We start from the raw sequence: 5,985 nt of genomic DNA, 5'->3' as shown, positions 1-5,985 counted from the left end.
TGCAAGCCTTCTGCCGGCGTCGCACATCACTATCTGGGCGACGTAAGTAAACAATCTCCTGCAACCAACACACGTCTGTGCCTGATTAATTCCACTCCATCCATTAATTACCCGCCTGTCAAGGCGAAAGTTTTACTGCTCTGGGGGGCGGTCAGAAAGCAGCTGCCGGCGCTGCTCTGATTCCCAACATGGCGTCACGAACAGGATCAAGGGAAAATGTGATGAAGGTGGAATTAATTAAGAACTGCCCCTGGCGCAGTGGGGGGTGCCGCGCAGATAACGCGGATGAATTATGGGCCCACATCGCTTATCACCAAGCGATCGGAGCGGAGACAGGGTGCGTCAGCGGCTACTTCTCCCTCAGAGGAGAAGAGGGAGTTGGGAAGGAGTGGGGAGGCTCCGAGTGGGACAAAGAGAAGATGATTAAAGTGCCGCTCCGCGCAGTGTCACTCCTGCTGCGTGAAAATGCGAACTTAAAAACCCAGTTAGCTACGGTCAGCAAAGCTGCCGCGGATATGGCAGCGCGTCAAAACCCTCCGCCGCCATCAGAAAATGGCGCCGAGAAAAAAATGAGCTGCCCGGAGGACCCGGAAAAGAAGGGCGGAGCCACAGAAGAACAAGCGGCACTCCACCCAGCAAGCCCGCCCCCTGAGGTGACGTCGCTCCCAACGGCCCCACCTCCGTACCACAGGGAGGGGGCAATGAGCGAGAATTTATATCCGACCCTCCCACCAGATACAGTAACAACTACAGCAGCCGCTCACCCTGTAGCAATAACCAAGCAAGTAACCAACCCGCAGGGTGCAACCACCACCACCACCACCCTTGACGCCATCAAAGCATGCATGGAGATTTACGGAGGAGAGGACACCATCACCCTTCGCCTCCTCCTCAACCTGCTCGCTACTCAGCCAGCAGAGAATCTTTTAAGTCAACTTCCACGACTGCAAGCCCTTGTGGAGTCAGTAGCTACAAAACCAGCCGACATATCAAGCCACCTTACGGCATACCCCGTCGGGCAACAAGGGCCAAGACATTCCCAATTCGACTCATAAAAGGAATCAAGACTGCCACCCCAGAGGACGCCGGAGGGAACAGCCATGTTTGGGTTCCTCCTAAACCACTCCGCGCTTACCGAGCAATGACTACGTGTCCTAGGAGATGCGGGACAATGACAACTGGCACATATACTAGGCTACCAACCTCGACCAATCCCGCCAACCGGTCCGGGCCCCAGAGGCACCCATGCCTAGCAGCGCACTCTGGATAACACCGCAGCCTGCCCCAACAAGCAACTACTCGAAGGGGGCATCTACAAACCATTCCAACCACTACGACATTATGCTCATAGATGTACAAAAGACAATTTTATTGTTTTTAGTTTTCTTTGCTTTATCAGGCCCAGAACCTGAGACGCGCAGCGACAAGGGACTCAGCCCAGAGAGAGAGAGAGAAAAAGCGCCACCGCAGACACCGAAGCCCGGAGTGTGATGTCACCATGACGCCTGGCCGTGATAACTAGATCTGAACCTTGTTCCACGACAATTCCTGGTGCAGCATTAATGAGTTCTGCCTGTCATAACAAAACTCTCAATGTTTGTAAACCTGAAAGGGCCTGGGAAGCCTATGCTTTTTCGGGTAACTGCGCGCGGTTGTTTGCTCCCGCTTCTTTGGGACTATTGTGGGCTTGCTCAGACGGTCGCTTATATACGACCCTCCCAGCCACACTTTCAGGGGTACAATGCTTTTTGACCACCGTATCTCTGTGTCCCCTTTGTATGCCAACACCTCTAGGCTGTCTGGTCCAACATTGCTCCGCTGTCACGGGCGGGGGGCAAGTCTGGGGTTCCCTCACTTCAGAGGAAAGACGTAACCAATTCCTCAACTGGGGACTAGAGGGCATCTTTGCCTGGAAAATAATACCGATGGGCAGGGCCCGAGTGGCTATCGCTCAGCTCGCTGAGAGTGGCTATCGCTCAGCTCGCTGAGCAAGTAGAGTTGCTTGCCAATCATACCGCCAATAGCCTAAATTTAATCAATCAGCAGTTACAAGTCACTTCACAAATGACGATGCAAAACCATTTAGCATTAGATGCTCTTTTACTTAAAGAAGGTGGACTTTGTCAGTTTTTAAATCTTTCCCTTGACCATTGTTGTATTGGTATTCCCAATGTGTCCCCTCCTCTAGAACACCAAATCATGTCGATGCGGAAAATTGCAGCAAGAACCAACAACGTCGCAGGACTAGGAAAGGGATGGTTAGCCGACTTTTTCATCTGGATGGGATGGGATACATCATCTTGGTTAATGCATTTACTAACCCCGCTTATTACCTTGTGCTTGCCATTAATTGCGATAGCCATAGTTGTGTGTTTAGGTTGTTGTATCTTGCAGCTCATAAAGAAATGACTCATGACGCTTTCTGCTTTTGTACACACCCACTTGCTATTAGATGACTCCAATGACAACGAGTATGATGATGAGAACGAGCTATAGCCAAAAGTAAGCGGTCACTTGCTGTGCCATGGGCAAGGGGGCATGTCACAACCCAGTAAATCAGTGCCCATGCCACTAGCAAGAGACACACCATTCAGACCATCCTCATTTTGCACACAGTAGTCAATTAAAGGTTAAAAGGAATCCTTGCCAGAAGTTCCTGAAAAGAAATCCAAGCAAGAAACTTAAGTTTCATTTCTTGGTTGTGACGTGGGCATAAATTTAAGTCCACTAGCAAGAAACGAAACTTAGGTGTGATTTATGATTGGTCAGAGTAAAAGGGGATAGCCCTGCCATAAATCCCTAGCGAAAACTGTTATATAATTGGAGATTCAGACGAAAACCAGATGACGTGGCATAAATCAATTGGTTATAACACAAACAAAACCAGCTTGCACTTCCGCAAAAGCGGAGAATTCTGAATACACGCAATAGAATAATTTAGTAGTCTGATCAACCACTAATCACTCCCCGTCATTGCAGTCCCGATGTACCCTAACCCTCCTGCAGGCTCGTCCGGTCATTCACGGTATCTCGTCACACGGCCGATTGTAACCTGAGACACACGCTCGAATGTAAACAATGCAAGCCTTCTGCCTGCGTCGCACATCACTATCTGGGCGACGTAAGTAAACAATCTCCTGCAACCAACACGCGTCTGTACCTGGTTAATTCCACTCCATCCATTAATTACAAAGAGCAGATTGTTCTGCCCGGGGGGGGGGGGGGGGGGGTGTAAGAAAGCAGCTGCCGGCGCTGCTCTGATTCCCCGACACAGCTGACAACAACCGTAAGCTTCTGGGAGCGAGAGCTGCCAGAACTGGGTATTATTTTGCTTTACTCTGACATGGGTACGCTCCATCTAATTTATCTCAACATCGATCAAAAAGCATAAAGGCAGGCAAAGAGGGCCCACCAATCCAAACGAGAAGGATCAAACATCCGACCGTTACATTTCTGATTGTCAAATGAACAGGTAAATGAGATTTTCTAAACAAATATTTCCCAGGGATGCAACAGAAGAAAACACAATCGCATGGGTTGGGAGTGATAGGCGATTTCCATTTCTAAGCGATAACATAATGCTGGGTTCCTTCATGCTACAAAGCTTCAGACTGCCTTCTTTCCTTCTATTAAAGTAGCCTCCGCTCACCCTTGGGGCATGGCGACATTCGACACAATAGCAAATCCACTGCCGCCAGTGGTCAAATATCAAACCCCAGATAACTGTTTGGATACAACAGATTTTAGAAGGGGTGGGAACATTTTTCTGACATACCGATTGCCAGCCAGCTCTAGGGCTTACCAGCCAAAGTGCTGATCTGCCTCTCAAGACAAGGGCACCCATCAGCATCAGATCCTTTCATGAAAAATGTTTTGATTCGACTGGAGACATCAGCTGCAGCACTTATTTTTTGGCAAAGTGCACATTACATTCCCAGGACAGGAGAATACAGATTCTATTCTTTCCTGGTTTTACACTGGACCCATCACCTGGGCAGAGAGAGCTTGGACAACAGTCAGTGGCCCAAGTGCAATGTCCTAGACTCTGCGTAGACTTCGTAGGAGCCCAAGACTGAATCTGCACTACTTCCAAGTTTCACAGTGCTCCAGAAGAAATCAGGACCATCCTCACACACAACAGAGTCAGTCTGGGATGAGTATTGCAGGTCAATACCTGCAATACTGGAATGGTGCCAGCAGTTTCTACCTTCGGTCCCAAGTAAGTTTGAATTGGGAAAGAGCAGGCCACCACCTACACCCTGATCAAGCACTGGCTGCCCATAAGGTCTGCAGTGCACACAGGAGAGAAGCCCAAATTCAAGTCGGCATAGTCAGTTTCGATACTTGCATATGACCTCAGTGATTTACAGATTTGCTCCACCTGGATCTGGAAATCAATGTCATGTCAGAATGTGCGCGCTTTCCAACTGCTCCTCCAAAGGCTGACCAATCCCCATGCCAAATTTGCACTAATAGAAGTGACTTTCCTGTTATCTCTCAGCTCTGTGTTCTTGGAGAACCCTGGCACAGGACGCAGCCTGTCTGACTCACAAAGAATCCTCCCCCACCCCATCCTCTACCTGAACAATACTGATTAAGATGCAGTGGGAGACATACCTAAAGCCCTCCAGATAAGGGAGCAACTGCCCTAGGTCTCATTTGCATACGAGATGGAACCAGATGACCATTCATTTACATGGGAGATGGAGAACAGAAAGCCCGAAGCAAAGACTGCAATGAATTCTGGGATCAGAGAAGCAGGGGAGCACTGCATGATGGGGAATCTGTGCTCCAAATGCTAATCAACCCATATTTACACACACCCAGCTCAGCATTTATCAGACCAATTCTAATCTGGATTTACAAAGGCCCTCCCCCGCCCCCCACCCCAACACACACACCTCATCTACCCAGAACTAAGCAGAAGTAAAGTTTAATAGGCATCTCAGGCCGTATATTCCCCAGTCCCACTATGGGAGGCCTAGTTAAATTTGATTGACTAAAACTCGGTTGCCGAGTTAGGGAATGCTGAGGCAAAGAAACTGAGTCAGAGGGGGTAGGGGCAACATTTGAACAATGGTTATGGGTTCATCACAGTGTCCAGCCTGTTGGAGCCCTGACCAAAAGTTTTGTCATACTTTTCCCAGGATGACTGGTGGAAGTCCTCCCCACAAATGCTTATGAACACCCCAATAATTGCTTTAAGTCTGTTAAAAGACTATAGTAAGATCTGGAAAAGTCATGCTAAGCTGAGGCTTGTTCACAACAAGTAAAAATCCAAAATCCTGATGCTGCAAGCTATCTATTGTTTCTGAAGAAACCATGAGATATCCCATCAGTATATCTGCCATCCATAGGAATTTCAAGCTGGCTCCCAAGTATTTGGTTATTCCCCAATCTTAAGTGTTTCCTGATTATCAATCAGTTTCTTGAGATGTTCCAAACCAGATAACCCCTTGTCAATAGAAAAGACAATGATTTACACTATTGAGGATGCATCGAAGCAGCTGAACTGAGGGTATAAAAATCTGTAAAAAGTGTGGGTGCTTCAGAAAGGGAAGAAAAAGAAGTAGAAGCAGGAGGAAAGAAGGAGAAGAAGAAAACCCCTGTGCTGACACCATCCCCTGTCGTTCTTAGGACGCTGGAAGAACAGATCATCTCTCTTCAAGAATTATGCTATGGGCTGTGCCTGTCAGCTCTGCAGCCTGAGTACCTTGGACTGGTGAGATCCCAGTGCTCTCTCTCTCTTTTCTCTCTAGGCATAAACTTCTGAACCTGACCTGTATTAGTTAAACTTGAGCTAAGTTTTCCAAAATACTTAGTGAAACCAGGGTAGTACTGTAATTGTTTGTGTTTGTTTTTCTTTTGCATATCTATTACTACTAGTACCATTATATATTTCATATGCTTAGCAATAAATAACTTTTATAGTCAAACTGGTAGTAATTGGGTATATTTTTCCTTCTCTGCTTCTCTTTCCTCCCG

The sequence above is a fragment of the Alligator sinensis genome, unplaced genomic scaffold (assembly GCF_000455745.1).
Source record: "Alligator sinensis unplaced genomic scaffold, ASM45574v1 scaffold1669_1, whole genome shotgun sequence".
Classification (NCBI taxonomy): domain Eukaryota; kingdom Metazoa; phylum Chordata; order Crocodylia; family Alligatoridae; genus Alligator; species Alligator sinensis.
Note: the sequence above shows the minus strand (reverse complement) of the source record.